This window comes from Xiphophorus couchianus, chromosome 2 (genome assembly GCF_001444195.1).
Source record: "Xiphophorus couchianus chromosome 2, X_couchianus-1.0, whole genome shotgun sequence".
NCBI classification, from domain to species: Eukaryota; Metazoa; Chordata; class Actinopteri; order Cyprinodontiformes; family Poeciliidae; genus Xiphophorus; species Xiphophorus couchianus.
The window spans coordinates 6,718,627-6,741,502 of NC_040229.1; the positions used below are offsets into that span (position 1 = coordinate 6,718,627).

General features: G+C 35.7%; 1 long non-coding RNA gene across 1 annotated transcript; it reads right to left on the reverse strand.

The window, feature by feature from the left end:
- Positions 1 to 4,882: 4,882 nt before the first annotated feature.
- LOC114158061 (uncharacterized) lies at positions 4,883 to 21,557 on the reverse strand. The gene is made up of 2 exons (XR_003598323.1): positions 21,117 to 21,557; positions 4,883 to 6,892 (listed from the first exon to the last, which is right to left on the reverse strand). It is a non-coding gene; the product is annotated as an uncharacterized LOC114158061 (long non-coding RNA).
- Positions 21,558 to 22,876: the final 1,319 nt, after the last annotated feature.

Consider the following 22,876-nt stretch of genomic DNA (forward strand, 5'->3'; position numbering starts at 1 on the left):
TACCAATACTAACTCAGCCCAGCAGAGGAAGAAATTGATTTTTCTTTCCATGAAGTTTAAAAAAAAATTTTTTATCAAATTGAAAGATTCAGTGAAAGTCTGGCTACTTTCTAAATCTTCTTTTGGACATTTAAAGTTTTAAATCTTGTTTTTAAAAATCACTGCAGTTGCTTTGTTGCATTATCATCTTGGAAAATGTTAATAAATCATCAAAAACAAGAAATAAATGCATCATAAATAACTAAATTATGCTTTTTAAGCAAATTAAAACTCAATCACATTTTTTTTTTGCCATCATGATTTTTTTAGGGCCTCTTTTTGATAAAAAATTATTCTTTTAACTATAATTCAAACATTTCCAGGCCCCGCAGCATGATGCTTCCTCCTCCTTGCTTCTTTTTAATCCAGTTACTGCAGTGAAACCGCTCAGTTTTTGTCTCATTTGAACTAAAAATAACTTTTTCCCTGGAGTTCTCATACCGGCGGCGTTTTTACATTTAAAATGTAAATTATTTAGTTAAATGAAACAACATTGCAGAGGGAAAAATGGCGTTTTAATATCTAAAAATTTGTTTTTTCTTTTCAAAAAGTTATAACAATCAAAGATTCAAGGAAAGCCTGGCACATTTCTAAGTCTTCTTCAAAAAAATCACAGCAGTTGCTTTATTGTATTATTATTTTGAGAAATAAATCTGTTATTTTTCAACTTCTGACGTTCAATATAATAGTCTGTGAAACTTTCCCATTCGCCTTGTTAGCGGGAGAAATTATTCCCCACAAGTTAGAAATAAGAAAGCATTAAACCCTGGTTGTTGTTTCTGATTAAAGTTAATGTAATATTCCTGAAAACTTTCCCAGAGAAACAGGAAAAAGAACATCAGCCGTGTTCAGAAAACATAATTGAAGGTCCTCTGCGGCGGCGATCACTAACCGGGAGCAGAGAGGTGTCGCAGCCTTAATTTCACTGTAACAAGCGCCGCGCCGGCCAATCAGAGAGGTGGTTGCAGGTGGCGGCGCCGATCCCCGCTGTACCTGCGACACCTGCCCTCGGGGTCGAGTCCTACTCTATTATCAGCATAAAGAAAATCAGTATCAAAGGCCGGCTAACAAGCACAGTGTGCGCACGTCGGAAAGTCGAGTTTCATTACCGCAGGCTTCGCTTTCCCCCCTCCACACTCTGACCCGCTGTGTGCTCCTGCAGTCGCAGCTAGAGCTTCAAATAAAGAGGTGAAATCATGTGACAAACAGGGAAGCCTGTAATTTTAAGGTGCACTTTGTGATGATTAAACCGCAGCCTTTCTTTCACCAGCCTTTTGTTCCAGAGTTCGGCTCGATTTCTGTGCAATAAGATGAAAGTTTTCCTCCTCTGCGCGTTCGCTAACAAGATTTTCCTCCACTTCCTGTTTCAAAGTCAACAAAGCAGAGAGATAATCCAGATTACGTTGGTTTGTGAGTTTAAATTCACCTCCAGTTTGAGCTTTTTTGGATCTCCTGAAGTGGCGTTCAGTGGAGTAGCTATTAGCAGTCAGTACCTTACTTAATCAATCTGAATTTGATAAAATAACAATGTTGATGCAAACGGAGACCCTTGTTGTACCTCATTTTAGCTTTATTATACAGCAGGTTTATTATATTAGCAGGTGATAATCCTCTATATTTAATAAATTATTTTGTTTACAAAATATTTTTTTTTTTTTTTTTTAATAGTTTATTTTGTTTTGTAATGTCGACATTTTTCGCTCAGGGTCACAAAATTGGCAAATTTAAACTACTGGGGTGCCACAAAATTGATTCAATTAAAGATTCAAAAATTTATTTATTGTGATTTTTTAATCCATCTTGAACAAATCAAAGCAGAGAGATAATCCAGATTAACCTGCACATTCTTCATTTAAGTTATTTTTTAGCTTAAATTCATCTCAAGTTTGAGCTTAGTTGGATCTTCAGAAGTGGGGTTGAGCATAGTAACTTTTAGTAGTCAGTACCTTACTTAAAGCGATCTGAGATTTTGCAAAATAACATGTCAATGCAGTTGGACGCCGTGTTTGGAGATTATTTTAGCTTTATTATGCGACATTAGTGGGTGATAACCTTCTATAATGAGTTAAATTGTTGGTTCTACATTAGTGGTGTCCAACTTTTGACCCCAACTTTTAAAATTTCTGGCAAACCACAAAATTCATTAAATGAAGATCCAAAAATTAGGTTGTGATTTTTAGTCTTGATATAATTAACGATCCAGAACATAAAAAGAGCTTCAGACTTTATTTTAGTTGCATTACTAAAAGAAAAACAGACAATTATCCATCCATTGTTTTGTATTTTGTCTGCCATATTTTCACCATTCCTGACTTGTGGTAGGGGACCGCGAAAAATCAATTAATCCATCGAAATTTTGAAAATCTTTGGAATTTACTGCAGTAATAATCCAGATTAGAGAACCTCACTTCAAAGATCCAAAGTAACACGTTATGTTAGGCTTCCTTAAATGTTCAAGTAGGTGATAAAACACAAAAATGTGATTTCAGCCTCTCATCTGTTCCTGTTTTTATTTAAAAGCAAAGCATGAAGTTCACTTCGCCTTCCTCAGTTTGACCTCTGTCCTCTGTCCTACCCTCCATGCTCAAACTGATCTGACCATGCAGTCGAGCGATGCACAAATGACTTCTACCTTCATTTTATTTTGTTTTTATTTCTTGGGGGGAGACTTTTGAGTTTTACCTAAATATATAAAAAACGTTAAAAAAATTTAAAAATCAAAAAAAACATTGTGAAATGAGTTATTATCTACTTAGCATGACTTTAAAAACTTTAAAACAAAAAAAGGAAAAATGATAATTGTAAAAAAAAGTATTGGAAACATGTTTAAAGATAAATATTGTATTCTGTTTAATTTTGACAGAATTATTTTTATTAAAATACATCCATATGCATATGAATCGTGTCCTGTTTTTATTTGCTGCATAAAAATTCACTAACTAAATTTTGTTTTAATATATATTTGATTGATAACCAGAATCAACTACAATTTCTGTGAATTGAATTAAAATTACATTTTTTGTAAAGAAAAACGTTGTGATTAATTGAATTAAAGGTTGGGTTTTCCTGCTCAGCGAGGTTACACTGCTGCAGATAAAAATATATTTTTTCCCATAATTTTAGCAGGAGAGGAAATAATGAAAGTTGCTGATTGACTGAAATGACATCTTATCCACAGCAGGGGGCAGAAAAGAGCTGCAAATGATCCAAACAACCAGCTGCGTTTATCTTCTGTTTCATTTCTGATCACTTCCTGTTGGAGTCGCTAAGTTTTATCTCCATCCATCCATTTTCTAACACCCACTTTATTCTGTTAAAACTCCCACTTTATTCTTACATTACTTTATTCTTTTGACTGCTGAAGTTGATGTTTTTAAATTTCCAGGAATCCGGTGCAACGAACTGAGGCGAAAGAAACCAAATTTCATTAATTCCTCTGCTCGCTTTTTATTTTTTTTCTTTCTTTATTTTTTTACATTCCTCATATTAAAATGTGATTTCTGCGCCTCAAAGATGGACGCCAGAGGGTTAAAACCAAGCAGTAAACATCGCAACACCCACACTTCACCGCCCAGACGATGCATATTCATAGTTACATGCGAGTCATTAGGGATGTGTTTTATTAGTCTATCCCTCCATCCATCCCTCCATCCGTCCCTTTTTGCCTAAACAGTAATTACTGGGAGGCCAATGGAAGGATGCGGCCCCCGCCTGCTCTCAGCCAGATTGTAATGGCTTCATAAGCGCCGCTGATTGAATTGATTGCCGCAGTCGGAGTCTGGCTGAGACGTACAATGGGGCGGAATATGCGCATTAATCAGCTCGGCCTGCATGGCTCTCGCTTTTATTTCCAGGTATACAGGTGAGAAATGTACACAGCGCCAATCGTAAACAAGTCACGCCGCCGGCAAACACGATCTAACTTTTCCCCCGCCACGCAGGTCTGCGGCATCCAACGTCGAGCAGCAATCAAGCGTGTCTGGAGGAAACTTCCTGCTAGCTGTTTCACATTTACCAACCAGAACAAAACTTATTTTTTATCAGGAATTTTATTTAAATACAAACAAAACGACCTGGAAAACAATCATTTGTGGTTGTGTAGTACAAAAACATTAATTAAACCCTGAAATAGTTGATAGTTTTAAGACATTTTAAACAGTTTTTAACAGTGGCGTGTACAGAATATTTAAGGGTCATGTGCTCAAGTGGAAAAAAGGGCACCCAGTGCAGCACATCAAACCGCGGGTAGCCTTAGCGTGAGATTTTTTCCTCGTTTATATCTTGAGCCAAACACAATGTCAGAAAAAGATCAGAAGGACATTTTGGTCTACAGCACAAAAAATAAAATAAAATAAAAAAATTCAGAAGGACTTTTTTGTCCCCAAAAGGAAGAAAATAAGATTTAAGGACTTTTTTTGTCCATAGAGGAAAAAAAAGAAAACATTTCGGAAGGACATTTTTTTTTAGTCCAGAGGGGAAAAAAGGCAAAAAAAGTTTTACTTAGTTCTGGTCCAAGCTTTTAAATGGGAAGTTATCTGAATAGCCAAACTATTCTATCAATGCAATTTCTTAAAGCAAAATTCTTGTAATATCTTTTATCTTTATTTTATTGGAGTATTTATTTATTCCTGCGTTCATTCTGGGCGAGTCTTTCACATATAGACAAAAACAGGAGAAATCTTTCCAGCAATAATCTAAAAACATGACTTTAATAAAACAAAAACTACAAATTCGAGGTCCATTACATGTAAATAACATCTTTTATTATTATGCAAATGTCATACTTTTAGCTACTTTACATCAGAAATCAAACAAAAGAGAATAAATAAGTACAGATAAGTCATTGGAGATTATGATGGTTCTTTATTGAAAATGCTTGACAGTTTATAAAAGTCACATGTTGATTTACAGAGATTTCCTTCATATGTCGGAGATTTCAAACCAGGTTTGTGGTTCCCAACATTCCCAACGGATAAAAATGTCAGATCAGACGGGAAACTTGGTGACTATCTGATCAACAAGCTTTTTTATTCTCTTTTTTTTGGAATATTTATATATATTTGGCAATTTTACAAGCAGAAACACAAACTTACCCGTAAGCTGCCAGTAGGGGGCAATATTTCAACACTAATTTTACAAAATAGCCTTTATTTTCCCAACAATATTAGTTTTTTAAAATTCTTAGACACCAATATTAGGTAAGATTTGGCTACATTTTTTTTTCCGATTTCATTCAGAAACAACAGATACAAAGTTTCTATTACATGTTTTTGACATTTTGTTTACCTTTTAAAGCATTTTGAGGAGTTAAACTTAAATTCCATGTTTTACTTGTAAACTTGTTTTAAACCTCTACTTGTTTGTTCCTTCAGACATTTCATAGTTTATACTATCACATGTTAACACTCTTGTGTAAGCAGGATAAACCTGCCATTAGCTTATTAATTATTAGTAAAATAGATATTTTTCAATCAGGTTGTGAACATTTATTTGGTTTTACTTTTTTTAGTCCCATTTAGAATCTAAATTTATTTCACTGGGATAACTGGTTTGTGTGCTTAACCTGACAGGAATCGCCAGTTAACTTACAAGAATTAAATCTCTGATTTTTCACAAATTAAACCTTCAAACACAGAAAATATGATTATTTAATCAAATTGATTTATGGTCTAAGTCTAAACTCAAGAGAAAGAAAAAAAAAACTGTTTTAAACTCTGATCTGTTGCTGTGTGCCTTTTGTGATGTCATCAGTGACACGTGCATGTGAAAGCTTGTTTTGGGAATTATCAGTTTTTATATTGACTAAATAATTTTTAACAAATTAGCTAAACTAATACAAACTGACCATGATATGTTGTTAATGGTGACAAACTACATCAAAAGTGAGTCTGAAGACTTTTTCTGATTTTCATGTTATCCCCTAACACAGTGGCACCCAGGGTGAAGAGCCACATGAAAACCAGCCCAACGTTGGCTGGATGTGAGAGAAAAACATTCAGATTATTCGTTAAACTTTCCACGCTGCGTTTTGAAGCTGCAGCGCTTTCATCCGTCGGTTTCTGAAGCGATCATCATCTTTGTGGAGGAGTGGGAGGAGAAACGTTTTCAGACACCTACTGATGGAGGAAAGCGTTATTAAGATGTTCTCAGCCACCAGTAAACATACGTTACTTATAAAAACAGGGGCATTCAAGGCAGACATAACAAATGCAGGGGGCTGATTATAATTGTATAGATGCAGTTAGGAGGAAGAAAAAAGTCATAAACTGAATGGGAAAAATGGACGTTTGAGTGGGAAACACTGAGGTAGACTGTGACTTGTTGTCCAAAAATGTTAATTTACAACAACAAAATCACTAGTCTTCCACAACGTGTCACACTAGTCAGTTTTCACCTGTGAAAAAAAAACTGGATCTGAAAATTAAGCAATAAGAGCAAACATGAGAGCGAGTTGAAGCTATTAGTGCTTCTAATCACATAAACACGTAAACAAACGCACTCGGCACCTTATGATGACTGAATGTGTTTGCACTTTATTTCATTGCATTCATTACATGAATCACAGTTTCTTCATTCAGTCATCACACTGTAAACATCCAGGGACATTAAGGCACTTGGGATTTGCATTTGTTGATGCAAACGCCGGCATACTGTACAGTGGGAGAGATGAATTAATTTAGGAGAGTGTGATAATAATAATGTGCCGATTACTGCGACGCACGTGCGATCACACGCAAAAACGCAGGTCCGGTCTGAGCCGCGGCGCTTTAATAAAAACAAGGAGAGGAAAAAAGGACAGTGGTTTAATCTGCTGGTATTGGTTCTCCAAAGCTGTGCCAATAAAACCGGATCTCTGCAGGATAAAGAGGGAAAAAGAAAAGGTGAGGTCAAGAAAAGGAGGGAAGGAAATGAAAACAAATACAGAAGAGCAAAAAAAATGGTGTTGAAACAAGAACTGGAAGGCAATAATGTGGGAACGTATATAAAATTAGATTTAAGGAAGGAATAATCTGCCAGTAGAATATTGAATTTTTCATCAATTTTAAGAAATTATTGACACTAAACAAGAGGAAAAAAAGCACTCAATGATCTGAACAAGTATTTTTGTATAGTTTCCAGTTCAAATATCTTATCACACTTCAAATGAGACAAAACTAACTTACAAATAACTTTTAAGCATCATAGCAGCTTGTTTTAAGTCAATCATTCCTTAATAATGACTATAAACATTATGAAGGCAGATTATGTCACTTATAAAAAGACATGTCAAGGATTCATGGATTTTATTTACCATTTTATTTCTGCAGCAAAAATTTGTTGACACTCAAAAAAGATAAAAATAACTATGAATAAAATCATGTGACTGAAATAAATTGTCATAAGTGATGAGTAAACACTTATAAATACAGTAAATAGAAATATGTACAGAATAGAAATAGAATGTGAAGAATAGGAGCTTTTACAGAGTCAATGATTCCTAGATATGGATGGAGAAATACTCGTTCCACTGGCAGATTATTTCACTTATAACATGGAGAAACAGGTGAAAAAATTAATTTCTCAGTGGGACAAGCACTTTTTTTTTATCAATATTTATGAATTAATGATGTAAAACAAGAAAGTTATATTTAAGTGTACTGAGATATTTGCCCTATACACTAGATAAGCTTTTGCAGTGTAGGAAATGACAGAAAAAAAGTGAATTAATGAATATTTAAATGAATGAGCAAAATCAGCATAAATAAATAACGATAAAAAACAGAAAACAACAAAATCAATGAAGTGAAGGAAAACAGAGCAGAAGAAAAAAGGAAATTAAAGTAAAAACAACGACTGGATATAAAAATAGGCAGTGTGTGCAGGTTGTGTGGTGAATGTGAAATCTCCTGTAAATGAATGATAATAGCCTGTTTAGCTGCAGCTCGCCTACAGCGTTCCCTGCCCCAACCTATTTCCTGCTAATATCACCTCGCTGACCTCCCTTCCTTTTCCCCTTTAACGCCGAAAATCAATTGTTTCTTCCAAACAAGAATAGAGAATAAAATCCGCTGATTCCTTCGCTACATTTTTATTTCACGTCTCATAAATTTCTTTTCTTTAATTGTTTTGATTGAGACGTCTTAGTGGCAGCCATCTTGCTCGGTTTGATGGTTTTAATGCGACTAGAGCAGCAGTAAACACAGTTACTGCGTTTTTCTGACTCAGAAACACACACACACACACACACACACACACACATGATCAACCTGCTTGCTGATTTTAACAAAGGTCTGTGACACCGTGACATTTGGAAGTAGATGAAATGACCGACAGGGTCGGGGAGTGCAGCACTCCATGCTCTACTGCGCGGGGATAAGAGCTCTTAACACACACACACACGCACACACACACACACACACACACACATGCAGCTTTTTAGCGACCTCCATCCTTGCATCAGTACCTCCCCGTTCATATCTGCTCTCCCAAATCTTTCAGTCCTTTCACTTCCAGTCCCAAACCCATTAAAGGAGCTGAAGCAAAAGAGCAAAAGCTCCTCAAGTTCTTCATATATAATTTAAAATTCTCCTTCAAGAGGAGAAAAACTTCATGTTTCACAGAAACATTAGTTCTGCTGTCACTGGTTTTATTCAGACAAATGTGTCCAAAAGCAGTTTTACAGTTCTGAGTTTTTCACTATGTTTTAGTTTTATTTTATTGTGACTTTTTGTTTTTAGTTAGTTTTAATATGTTTGTTTGAAACAAATATTGTTGAGTTTTAGTTTAGTTTTTACTTGTAGCTTTTTTCCCCCCAATACTTTGGTTAATTCATAGTTCTCACGTTACACTTCTGTGAACTTTGTAACTGACAGCCATCTTGGCAGGCAGTTGCTATGGAGTTGCTATGACAACAATAAGCAAGCCAGAAGCTTAGAACTAGCTCTCACCTCGTTCCTATCTAACTGATAAACAATGTAAGTACATTACAACTTTTACTCAATTACAATTTTTGAGTACTCTACCCACCTCTGTGTAATACTAAGATAAATATCAGTGATATTTACTGTAGTTCTTACTGGCGAGCTAGCAAAATTAGCTTAGCTAAAGTAATTTTAATCTGCTAGCTAAGGCGGACATGTAGCCTACGTGTTTGTTACGACATGTACTTACTGTGCCAATCACCAGAACCGTGTTACTCACACATAGAGTTTGTACATCCTTTAGAAAGTTGTTTAAATATTGATTGTTTGCATCTATACGAAGCTTCTCTATGTTCTTAATGTTCACTAGCTAGTATCGTAGTCAAGTTGGCCACATTGTCTGACATGTTTCCATTCCCTATGTCATACGGGTCGATTCCAACAGCAGTCATTTTGTTGATATATATTTCTATTGGTAGAGTGTCAGTATACTTTCTTTGTGTTTGTCTCAAAGCCATGGTTCTGCTATGCTTGGTGCTGCGCTAACCTACCAAGATGGCGCGGATCAGTTCCAGTTCAGACTTGTGGGAACGATGTTTAGTGATCACATTCCCAATCAAACTTTAGTTTTTCTGGTGATACGTCCTTTTAAATCATGACGTTGCATTGGGATTTTTGTTTTATAATACTATTACATACTGACACTTGATTAATCAATGACTAATTATTGGTGAGCTCAGGTTCGACAGAATCTAGAGATTTCAAAATAAATTAAATAAGATAAGTGCGATAACACTGCCTTTTATTAAACGTTTTGTGCTTTTCTGCCACACAGAGACAACTAGAGTTTTCCTCTGAAACATTTATAAAAACTTGCTGAATGTTGTGAAAAGCAGCCTGAATTTTAACAACCTGCCCAAAGCTGTTTGGTTTGTTCAGCCAAACGTGTTCAAAAGCAGCTCAATAAATTATAATAGATTTTGTTTTTTCTTTACACTCTAGTTTTATTTCATTGTTTGTCTAACTAAGTTAGCTTTAATTAGCTTTTAGAGTTTGTTTACCTGTTTTATTAATTCAAAAAGGTCAAAGTATTGTGATTACACACCGATTGGCTAATGAACACTCAACAGAAGACACCATTTTCAAAAATGTATTCAATTACTGTTGAACAACCAGCTGACTGGCGTTTTCTCACAACTTTTGCTGTCGCCATTTTGTGAACTAACACAAGTCGCCAGGAGGAGCGTGGAGATGAAGTTCAGTGATTTGACGACAGCTTACGTAAACTGCTTGTTTCAGCTCAAATGGTTAATAAATAGATCCATAAACACGAAAATAAAAGATGCTCTGTGTATGATTTCAGTATGTTTTAGTTAGTTTTGTTTTCCCCCATTAATTACTGTTATTTATTTAAGTTAAACTCATCATATATTTTTTTTTATTTCATTAATTATAGTTTAATATAATAACCTTGGTTTAGAGTAGATGGATTTCCATTTACCATAAGGTTGTACAAATTGGAATTACAAAAATAAATTTGCATCATCGACACGTTGCAATTTCAAAAGACACAGTTTGGCGCCAGGATTGTGGTTTTTCAAACGTATCAAAATAAGCAAATTTTGCAAAAAAAACTGCGATGGAAACATTTTTTCCACATCACGCAAGTCACATGATCAACTACAGAATGTTACTACTGTTGGAAATGATGAAGAAGACGACAGGAAGTGGTAGGAGGAGGATGATGCAACATGAGTATTAATGACTCATCGCGTGAACAAACTTATTCACGTGGGATTTTAATTGTGTTTCTTATTTAATTTATATATCACAGTTACAAAATTGTGTTTTTTCTACCTTTCCATGTCAAATATTCTTATTAAATACTTTAATCATTTCTGGAGATGTATAATCATAACATTGCCTAAGATGTAACTCAATTTAACTTTTTTATTGAAGAAAATAAACAATTTTATTATATTATCTTCTCACTATTAATGGATATTACTCTTGACTGCTTTGAAAGAGAGGTTTTAATCTCAATGGGTAAAAATAAGACTAAAGAGAAAAAAAACAAAAATAACTTTTCTTTCAACAGGATCAAATCGTAGCTCGATCCAAAACGCACTAAGGAAAAGTTGTTCAATGTGTAATTTAAAATTCCACTTCATATTTCACAGAAATTAAGCAGAATATTTGTATTTCTTTCCACCCCCTGACATCTATGATTGATGTCTAAAATCAAAGAGGAGGATAAATGGATTTCTCTGGTTTCCGTGATAAAAACGAGCCTAAAAGCCTTCGATGACTGAGAAATTACAGCTCTCACAAGAAAACTGTAGTAAAACCCTCAAGTTTTCTTCTGTAATTGGTTTTCACATCCTGATTGCTAACTATCTAAAGCTTTTTGCCCATTATGAGGTTTCCCTTTTTTGCTCTCGCTGGTCTTCATTTATACTCCTCTCCAGGAAAAATAAAAATAAAGACAGACAGACACAGAGTGTCGTGCGTCTTATCCTTCGGTGTCATCAGGCTCCAGCGTTGCCAAGAAACTTGAAAACTGTTTTTGTGAGGTTCGTTAAGTCAACAGCGGAAAACTGTCACAAACAAGACGATCTGTGCTCCAGTTTGAATTTTTGTTAAAAGCATACTTTGCCTTTTTAGCCTTTTAAAGTCTTGTGTTCTCCACATTTTGTTCGTAGAGGGATTAAAAAAATTATTTGAATGAGAAAAGCACAGCTACATGACATCATTTTGCAAAACAGTTTATTTTATTTGCTAATATTACATCAAGAGACGTGGGTTGCTTTTAGCAGAAAATTTAAAAATGTTGGTAAAAATTAAAAGTGACCAGTCACATAACTGATAATACCTGACATGTTTATTGGTGTCTAGATGTGATTAAATTGGCTGCAGCATTGCTAACGTCTTGCTTACGCAGAATTTGAGATAATTTGTAGCCTAGAAGAAGATATTTCACAATGTATTTCATCATATTGCTGGAAATAATGACAAAAATTAATTAACACAAAAATCACGTTTTGATCTGTCTTAGGCCTTTTACGTCACTTTTTAATACAGTTTGTTTTTAAGTCACGTTTCTGTAAGTTTTTGCTACACACTCACCAAGAAGAAAAATATATATTTTTATAGTAAACAAAGAACCTTTTCAAGTTCAGAAATGACCAAGAAACTATCGTTTATTATTGGTTTTTTTTCTCGGCAATAACTTTATTATTGTCCCATAAAAGTGAACGGAGATGTAGCAGTATAACCGCTAGAAAACAGTCAACATATGTGTAGAAAGTTTCAAACAAGTCCGTGTCGTAACAACTACATTTGACAGCGCGATCTAGTTGAATCACGTGACGTTGGTTTCCGTCTTCGTCACAACCATCATGTTGCATTTTATCCGATTTTATGACTATGCCAGTGACCGCCAATGACGTCACGGTGGCCCGGATGTACCGACATACAGACAGACGGAATGGCGACATCTGAAAAGCCTTTGAGGACAGAAGGTGAGGATGTCCAGGGAGTCTGATTTTAATATTGGTTGATAAAGTGAGGAGAAACTTGTTGGAAGGTTTTCTGGCTACGGACAGTGTGGTAGCTAGCACTCGCTAGCACTAAGCTAACTGAGCCTACCGTGCCAATTTTCTGCTCGGCAATCGGTGTAGATAAAACATATTGATTCATCTATGCTCTGCAGTTAGTTTTTCCAATTAAATGTCAATCGGAAATGCCTGTGAATCGATTGGATCTCCCGTCTCGTCATGATGAGCAACACTGAGCAGCTTGATGAGCTCAGTTATATTAAACTGTTCTTCATCTTGAGTTTATTTATTAACAAACGACAATTAGTGGGCATTACATTGTACATATTAAAAACCTAAATCAACGATCACAAACAAAATAAGACGCGCAGATGTTTCCCCAAAACGCAGCTTACAGCTCAGAAGGCTGTTCAGCTGCTCTACATGTAGTTTGATGTTGTTTTGCTATCAGTGCCAGACTGTCGCTCCTTTTAACAACTATCGATCCATAGGTGGTGATGTCTATTATTACTTCCGTAAACAATGCGCTGCTGTGTGATGTCACAGTCTTCTTCTGCGCATGCGGGTTGCTTTGGGGTCGTAAAGCTTTCGCACATAAGTCTGATTGCGGTAGCATTTAATCGTATTTCAACAACAAAAAATAGTAGTTGAGTATCAAGACCTGCGGTGTGAATATAAACTCTAGTTTACGAGCTGTACCTGAATGCAGCGTGTTGGGAAACTCCAGAGATTCTTCCTGACCTGTGTCTCATCATTTGTACAGATTTAGGCTCACTGGATGCGACACCTAGCTGGATTTGTACATTAGCAGATTTTCCTCCATTATTTGTTTCTAAAGTTGTTCAGGTGAGCAGTTAAAATCAGTGCTGGTGTACAAACCTTATCAGTGTTTAAAAACTTTATGGATACTTCTCTGTTTTGCTTAGTTTTGGTTTCAGTTTTTAAATTAGTTTGATGGTATCTTTGTCCACTTAGTTCTACACATGAACATTTTGTTTGTACCCAGATTTTCAACAACGCTGTCTCTGAACCGAAAGGCCCAAAGATGATTGTTTATACCATAAATGTTTGTTTATAGCAGCTGCGTTTCCGTTGACCATAAAATTGCACAAATTGTAATTCTATTGTCACCTTTATTCCATAATTTACAAATAAGTCATTCAGTCAGATTTGAGTTTGTTTACAGCCTCATGTCTTATGCAACCACTTCTGTCTGATAGACGTAATATGAACAAAATTTACTGTTTTTTCAGTTATTTGTGGTCTTCCTACTGCATAACTTTCCTTCATCTCTTTGAGACATGTCAACCCATCTCTATTTGAAACTTTTTGCAGTTTATACAATCATACAAATAAATTATCTTAACAGTGTGTTTTGTTTGTAAAAACTGCTGTTTTTTTTAACTGTTAAGCCTTAATTTCAAAATAAGTCACTTTGGTCATACTGTAATTTATTTACAGTCTCATATCCTGTCATACAAATAATCCACTTCTGTCTGATAGATGTAATATGAACAATAATTTTTTAATTCTTCATACCTGTGTGGTCGTCCTACACGTAACTTTCCTTAAATAGTTACAGGAAAATATTTCTGCTGTTTTTATAATCTTGCAAAAAAAGAATATCTTCACTGTGTTTTGTGTTTGTAATAAATTATTCCGAAATGTACAAATAAAGCCGCCTCAGATGCTACCGTACAACCAGTCAACCTCTTCTTTCTGATAGATGTATTATGTAACTTGCTTATTTTTTGACTTTTTCCTCCATCTAAACAGTTTACCTCCTCTGCCTAACTTCACCGCTGCCTCATCTTTTTGGGTTAAGATAAAAATGCGGATTGTTTCGGGTCGAACTCGCGCAGCAGCCACTTTGCGCCGTGTCGAGTTTTTCTGCCTCTCCTCTCCTCTGAATGCTGCTGTCAACAGCCAACAATGCTCGGAATGACAGCTGCCTGTGCTGGCCCCGAAACCGCCGGCAAGTTTAAGTTACAGGGAGCCCATTGACTGTCGACGGGGGCGCCGGCTGCCTGGGCTGGCAGGCCACAAAGCCGCAGCAACAATGCGTTTGTATTGTCCAGGTCACAGAGCTGAGCAGGAGAGTGACAGCGCAGGGCGAGCTATGAGTTCATTAGACCGGCGCTGCTCTCCTTTCCTTTCCTTCTCAGCGCTCATTAACATCCAGCGTGAGCCACTGAGTTACACGTATTAGCCGAGAACATTATCGATGGCCGCACGAAGACTTGCGGTCTGGTTAAACCTACCAATACGGTCGCACACATGCAGAATGACACATTAGGCATTAGCTCCACGTCCAGCATGCATCTAATTTCCACATTTTAAAAAAAGCATATTAGAAAATAATGGGCTCCCAGTGGCTCAGAGGCCTCACTGGCTGCATTTCCATTACACTCTTTTTTCTATATTCTGCTAATGTCGAAAAATAAAACATGATTTTGTAACTGGATCTGGTTCTGGTCAGAATATAATAAATTACAACTAAAAATGTCTTGAATGCAGATGAGAGGTCTGTCACAATAAATAACAAATCAATTAATTGCATGATCAATTAAACAATCTCAATAATATCCATTTGCATGATTTTTCTTTTTTCCAAAATTAGTGTTTTTGATGCATTGGTCTCAATGCCAAATGCTTTTATGACAAACAATCTTATTTACAGAGACTCATCATTCATTTTATTTGTTGTTTCTGTTTTATTTATTTTGGATAAATGTCTTCCAGTCCCAGTGTTAAACGTTCATTAGAATTTAAAGTCTATTTATCTTTGAGATCTTGCATTATTATGCCATTGCCATTATATAACTTGAAAATAACCTAAAAACAGCAATTTTATCGTTTATCACAATAACTTCTGGAACAATTTATTGTCCAGCGAAATGTTATCGTGACACGCCTCTCAGTCGATGACATTTGGGACACAAGATTATCTGTCAGGGCTGTCAACATTAACGTGATTAAACTGAAAATTTTATTGCGTTAATATTACATAATGCAGATTAATCAAACATATTTTAGCTCCTAGTTCACAGCAGCGCAACAAACAAATTACAACAAAATATATCTTATCTGTCAGTTGTCCCCTGAACAAGTTTGCTGCTACGTGTATGCATGTGTTGAAGTAATTTTCCCTGAGTTGCTGTTGAGTTCTGGGAGATGACATGACCTGCTTTCTGCTTCTAAAAACAAGAAACAAACTAGAACACATAACTGTTTGCATTTTAATTGGTTGGTTTGTGGCAGAAGGAGGGGTTGCACAATAGTGTGCACATTTATATTCCAAGCTTACAAAGTTAGGCTTTGTGATAAAGCCTAACTTTGAAAAAATCTGATAACATTTTTTAATCGATCGGCAGCACTTGTATAGATACACATTTCAGGCCTTCCACTGTAATAACTCAGTGAAACGCATAATAATAAAACAAGCTCAATAATTTCTATTTTTCCCTTTTTCTACCAAAAACCTGATGACAGCAGTCTTCAGGCTGGTGCTTCTCAACTAGCCTTTTTTTTGAAGGACAATTTTGTTTACATAGACTTCATAATTAGTTTTATTTGTTGTTTTCTTTATTTATTTTAGATTTTTATCATTTCTTCTGGTTCCAGTGTTAAATGTTCATAAGAATTTAAGGTTTTTTGATATTTGAGAATGTTTTCCTGCATTATTACACCATTGCTATTAGGCTATATTACTTTAAAATGGTGTCAAAAGAACAATATTGTTGTTTATCGCAATAATTTTTGGGATAATTTATCGTCCAGCCAATTGTGTTATTGTGACAGACCTACATATATACTGTATAACTATATCTGCTACCAATATGAATTTCATTAGAGTTTGAGATTTGGGCTTTTTTTTGGGAGCTGTGCTGGTTTTACGTTGCTTTTCGCAGGAAACTGTCAGATCTGGCAACCCTGGAGGACTCGGGACACACTGCAGGAGAAAAGCCTGGGGCCATTATTCTCCCAGCTCTGGTCCAACAATTATGGGTAGCTTGGTGAATAGTTCGATGTCATTAGAGAAGGCGAAATTATGCTCTCCACTTGGGAAGGAAGGTCCTTTCACGAAATAACCGGGAGAAGACAGTAGGGTTCACAATGAAGCTGTGAGTGTTCAAGGACAGCAGGCTTTCATTTCTCTTTTGGTAATGCTCTATATTAGACTAATGTTCAATTAGGTTGTCAAGGCCTGTTGAAGAAATTTAATTCTTATACAGTGGAGTGGGTGGAAGCAAAAAAAAAAACATTTTATCGTACTCCATATCCAACATGAATAATTTCCCTTAACATTTATGTTGCGCTAATTTAATCATTAGCTATTTGCTCACGATGATTAATTCAAATAGGTTGATATTTAATATTAATGATGTACATAAAGAGACCTTCTCCAGAGCCCAAACAGTTTATTTTAATTCATGGTGCCACTTCATATGGACTGCGCCGCTAACGAGGCGTCAATGCAGTACGGCGATTTTAAACGAAGTTGTGCTGAGTGCAGGTGCAGCAGACAAACTCACAGATTAAATCCTCAAATCCACAGAGTTAAAGTGGAAAGGATGCAGCGTCCGCTGAGATTTACAACAGAAATCTTCTCCTGAATCACTTTATATTTACGCCACAAGTGTTACTGAGTCCTGAGTCGCACGAATAAAGGCGTATTTCCTTCCACAGACACTAAATTAGCTTCTCCTTTTAGTCTATGTTGTTATTTTTTTATTCTTTAAGTGGATCACAGCATATGATCTGATTAATCGATTAGTAAAATAATCTAATTTAGTCATCAATTAACCATTAAGTGAAGTATAAAGACTTTAAAAAGCTTTTTACTCAAAGAACAACATATCCAGGTCAGTAATCAGTAATTGTATAGTACTTGTAGTATACAATATTATACCTTATCTATAAGTGAAGTTTAAGTGTTTAAATGAAAAATTTGCATAATGTGGCGGTTTAAAAAAATCTGATTAATGTATTGTACTCACGATTAACCGTCAGAATAATCGCTAGTTGCAGCTCTAATGTGGGCTACATTTACATGGATGCAATCTGGCAAAAAGAACCAATAGATACAGTAAAAGTCTACACAGTTAAAATGCCAGATTCTTGTAATTAAAAAGGTGTTATCTTAATTTTATTTTCAGTTGATTTAGGCTGGGTATGTGTGATATTAACGTTGAGTTTAGGTTTAAAATGCTTAAAAACACAGACTTTCATACAGCTAGACAGTTTTCTGGAGCCATGTGGCCTCCAGGACATTTTGTCTGACTCCTAAAGCTCATTATTTGGGAACGGTAAGGGCTGGACTCATAAACCTAAATGCCACAGGGCAGGCGTGGCAGAAATAGGCTCCAGTTGACCGAGAGCGGGGTCATCCTCTACGATGGCTGCAGCAGTTAAACCACACGGCCGGGTCTGATTGGATAATGCGTCAGTAAAAAGCTCCGTTTAATGTTTTTGTAGCCTTTACTGCGCCATTGGGAGCCTCTTTGGGGTTAAGCTCTTTTTAAATCTGTAAATATTGTTCGTTTAAAGATTTTCACCTTAGTTTTATTGTTGATTTAATTGCAGGAATCTTGAAAATTCATTTTAAGGTCTTTAATTGTCTCTGTATTTTTATTATTACACTGAAATGTTTAAGTAAATGTTTCCCTCCCACCAGCTGAGGCTGTGCAATCAGAGATCATCACATTCACAAACACAGCCTTCTATTTTCCACAAATATACAAAACTAATTAAAATATATATATTATGTACAGCTATAGCTTATTCGAATACAACTGTATATTTATCATTATTTTTAAATTGTGTATTCTTATTTGGTAGCTATTGTTTTATTTAATTTCTTTCTAATCTCTTAACTTTTGTTTTATTTGTGTGGTACTTACTACCAGGGCCGGATTTAAAGGATGTAGGGCCCTGGGCTGGAGTCAGTTTGGGTACCTTATCCATTAGCAGATATAAATTAGGTTTAATGCGGCATTTCTCTATCTTGTTCCCCCAAAAAACTGTACTATAACCTAATATAATTTAAATTGTATAATTGTACAAATCACTTTTTTATGTGACTGTTGTCCTAAAGAAGCATTTTTCAATTAGTTTTTCAAGAGAAGTATTTGTGGGGCTATAATTGCTGTGTCATGCACTCATCCATAAAATTACAGAAAAAAAGAATAAATAGTTATTGTCATTTTATTGTTATCACATGAATACCACAAGATACTGCAATAAAATCTGAAGTCCATATTGACCACCCCCAGTTTAGGAACATTTTATTTAAAATTTTTGTTTGCATATTTTTATTCTCCTACGTCGAGCTGTCTTTTTTTGGTTTGCTGTAAAATATTTGCTGCATAACGTTTGTTTTAAATCTGGAAATAAACCCCATTCTGACCCTTTATGCATCCGTTTTTTGCTTTTGTTCTCCGTTTTCTCTGCTGCCTTGCTTCATCCTCTCACCTCACCCAGAGTTCCTGTCCTCCCACCTCCAGCTCATATTGATTTTTTGTTAGAGAAAGTGGAGCCACGGATAATGGCCACTGAGCGGAAGTGAGCAGAGCCGGACGCGGCCACTTCCTGCACAGCATGGCGGTCACTTCATCACCTGGGTCACTACTCCTGCATCGGCAACACCTCTCCAGTCTTTTTAAGGTTTTTTCTCGCGTTCTTTTTTTTTTTTATTCTTTCCTAGAGATGTTTCTAAATGCCAGAAAGGAAAGCGACAGGCCAACGAGGGGTTGCAGTAGGCTGATCATTAGCAGTACCCTGTGGTTGACTTCAATTAGCCTGCAGAGACATCGCTCCGCAGCAGAGCGTGTAGTCAGGTGGGATTCACTGCTCACATGAGTGAAATTTAAGGTTTGCAGAAAGATACAGACCAGCAATTAAAGCTAAGGTGTGATTGATCCGTAAGTAAAATCAAGGTTAGTAACGCCGATACTGATAGCGATGCATTTATTTAAGTTTGCTATATCATCAAACATCTGATCTTTAGGTGTCAAAAAATTATTTGAGCAAATAAAATATTTTTTGAGGTACAGTTCAGAAACTAGAGATGGATAAATTGATCCAAAAATGTAATTATTATTGATATCAGATTGATGCTAACAAAATAAGATCGATACTTTAGTTTCAAATTCCCTCATAACATGTTTTTATTTTGTATTGTGGTTTCTCATTATTAATTTTGCTTCAGTTTGCTCTCAAATTAATTGTTTTGCATTTTATTTTTAAAAAATACACAAACTAAAGTATTTTGTAGATAAGTATAAACCTTGTCCAAATTCTGTCCTACATTTGAATAAACGTTTTCTAAGGAAAAACCACAAACTTACATAACAAGTACCTGTAACAGTATTGGTTTCGGATTGGTACCAAAATGCTGTATTGCACACCTCTGTCAGAAACTGAAAAATAAAAATAAAACAAAATTTCACGAGGGAATCTGAAACTAAAGTATCACAGCTGTAAAGTAGAATTGAATAAATTAAATCAAAGGAAGAACGACAGAAAAACCACAACAGGTCAGAAGTTTGGTGACGTATCAAACTTAAATTAAAAGTATTGCTATCGGTGATATGGATCCTGTATTTACTTGGTACTGGATCAACAACAAAATATGCAGTATTGCACACCTCTATACGAGAATTTACAGTACAAAAATAAAACAAAATCTCAAGAGGGAATCTTAAACTAAAGTATCGATCCTACGGCACTAGTATGTGCACTAATCATGTTAATATCTTAGTAAAGTATTTTGCTATAATTATGTCCTAGGTTTGAACACACTAATTCTTAGGAAAAAACACAAATATACCTAAAAAGGTCACAAGTTGGATGACGTATCAAAAATTATCAGTATCGGTATCAGCGATAAAAGCCCCCTTTATTGGTATCGGGAATCTTAAACTAAAGTCTCAATCTGACCACATTGGTGTTGATCCGATACTGATACAAATATCAATACAAATATTGATATTTGTATCAATATTAGTAATATTTTGGATTAATTTGCCCACCTCTAGTTACAGGATTTGGATAAAAATCTTAACCCGAAACATTCAGCAACAGTTATTAAGAGCCTTTTCAGTTGCTCTCTTTAATCTGCACTCCAGCAAAGCTGCAAATAGCCCCTATTTGACACAACAGACTCTTTACAAACAGTATTTTGATTGCTGTTAGAGCACGAACGGCAGAAATGTCACAAAGCAGCGCAGACAGTTGAGGAGGAGGGAAAAATAAAATGGCATGATGGAGCAATGCAGACAAGATACAGAGACAGAAAAATATCAACAAAAAAAAAAAAAAACAAGGAGTACGACTGTGAGCGGGGCGAGCCAATCTGCTGCAAGGCTGAACAGACAACTGTGGGATTATCAACGAGGCAGGCAGCAGATGATGATTGTTGATAATGTGTGTGCATGTGTGTGTGTGTGGGGGGGGGGCAATTATGTATAACTCCCCCTCCTCCTTCTACCCCCTACGGCGGCCCTGATGGGACACAGCCTTTCATTTGCTCATTGCAGTAATTGGTGTATGTGAGTGGGAGGTACATGTGCTCAGCTCCCCCTCTGCGTCTGTCAGAGAATTAGAAAATGGAATTCACCGAAGAGTGGCGTTGGTCCGCCGTCCTCGTCCAAGATGACACATTTTCATTATTCGCCCGGCGACAGAACAGATTTCTCCGTCCTCTGGCCACCTGCATACATTATGATTTGCAATTCTGAAATAAATTTTGCTTAAGTAGATTTAAACAAACGAGGGGGAAATTAATAGATTCTGTTATTATTATAGTTTTTCTTTGGACATGTCACTATTTATAAATTAAAACAGCTAATGGAAATTGGTTTACAATTACCTTGCCTGAATAATAAATTTCCTCTCAATGCAGAAGTTGTGATTGTATTTTTAAAATATTTAGAAACTCTAGTAAAGTTACCTTTTACAACATAACGGGTATTCAATTTTTATATGAAACCACGTAAGCATATATTTTGCTCTAAAAAAACCCCAAAAATCCATTATTTGTCAAATCAGATTGTAGCGAACTTAAAAATAGAACCAGGTTAGATTTAAAATTAAGTAAAAAAAAAAAAAAGAAATCAATGCACCGATGGTGATTTTAGTTGAAAACTTTTAAAACTGGTGTTTTGGACCAGTGTAGCCATTGCATAAAATTCTGAAAAAAAGTATTTATCAACCTTTATTGGCTTGCTATAGGAAAATGTAATATAAAAACCATAAAAGAGTACTTTTAGATAACATATTGCACCTTCTCTAGAACCAAACTAAATAGACCAGACAACTGTAGACTACATTGGAGATGCAAACATTTAAAATGTTGACATTTATTCAATGTCATACAGGCATTTGACTGATTCCTGTGTCTGTCCCAATCGAGTAAACAATAAAACAAAAATAACTAACACTGCCACTATGAAACGTTATAACATGGCTTCATACACGTAAGATCACAGATTCCTGCCAGAGGGCAAAAAACCCGCTCACCAACAGTGACCACCATTGGCTTTAGCTGGCAAGTTGTCAACATAACACGCTAAATCTTATTTGTATGCATGATTAACTAAAAGACAAAGGCACATGGAGTTTTGCAACTAATTGTCAACACTACGGCAGTTAAATAAAGTCCAAGGGTATCACTTTTCACTAGTCAGCAAAAAGTTTCAATTGAAAAAAAAAAAAAGTAGGACTGTTATGCTAGCCTGGCTATGAGAACCTTAACATGTAGATGTGCTGCAGAAATTTGTGTTTTAGTTCAGTTAAAAAAATAATTCACACACCAACTCTGACAGATTCAGTAGTGCAGCTAGTCAAGCATCACTGTGTTCAAATCACTTATTAATAATCACAAAATAAACATCAAGCCTGAAAACATAATACTGTAACGGACTGGATGTTCGTGTAGCGGAGCTGTTGTTAAGCCTGTCACTATAGCAACGGGTCTGTGTGTAGCGGAGTAGCCAAGACCGAGAGCAAGACAAAAACAAAATGAGTGGCTTTGAGTTGTTCTTCAACAGGTTTTCTGTGTTATTTTTCCATTTGTTGCACTAAATTAATAAAACTTACATCTCCAGATTTCATTTTAACAGATTTGTTCAACCACAGCAGCGCAGCTACAGATGGTAAGTATAAGAATCTGCCCTTTGCCCTTCATGTTGTGCACATTCTTAATATTCTGTCTGTAAAACATAACATGCAATCTGTCTATAAATATATATTATATGTGCTCATATGTAAATAATACAAATACTAATGGTTAATATCTGTTATTGGCCAAAGCAGCGATACTAGTATCGGATGTCAAGATTTTTCAGCTCTATTTTACATTGGATGGGATTTTAAGTT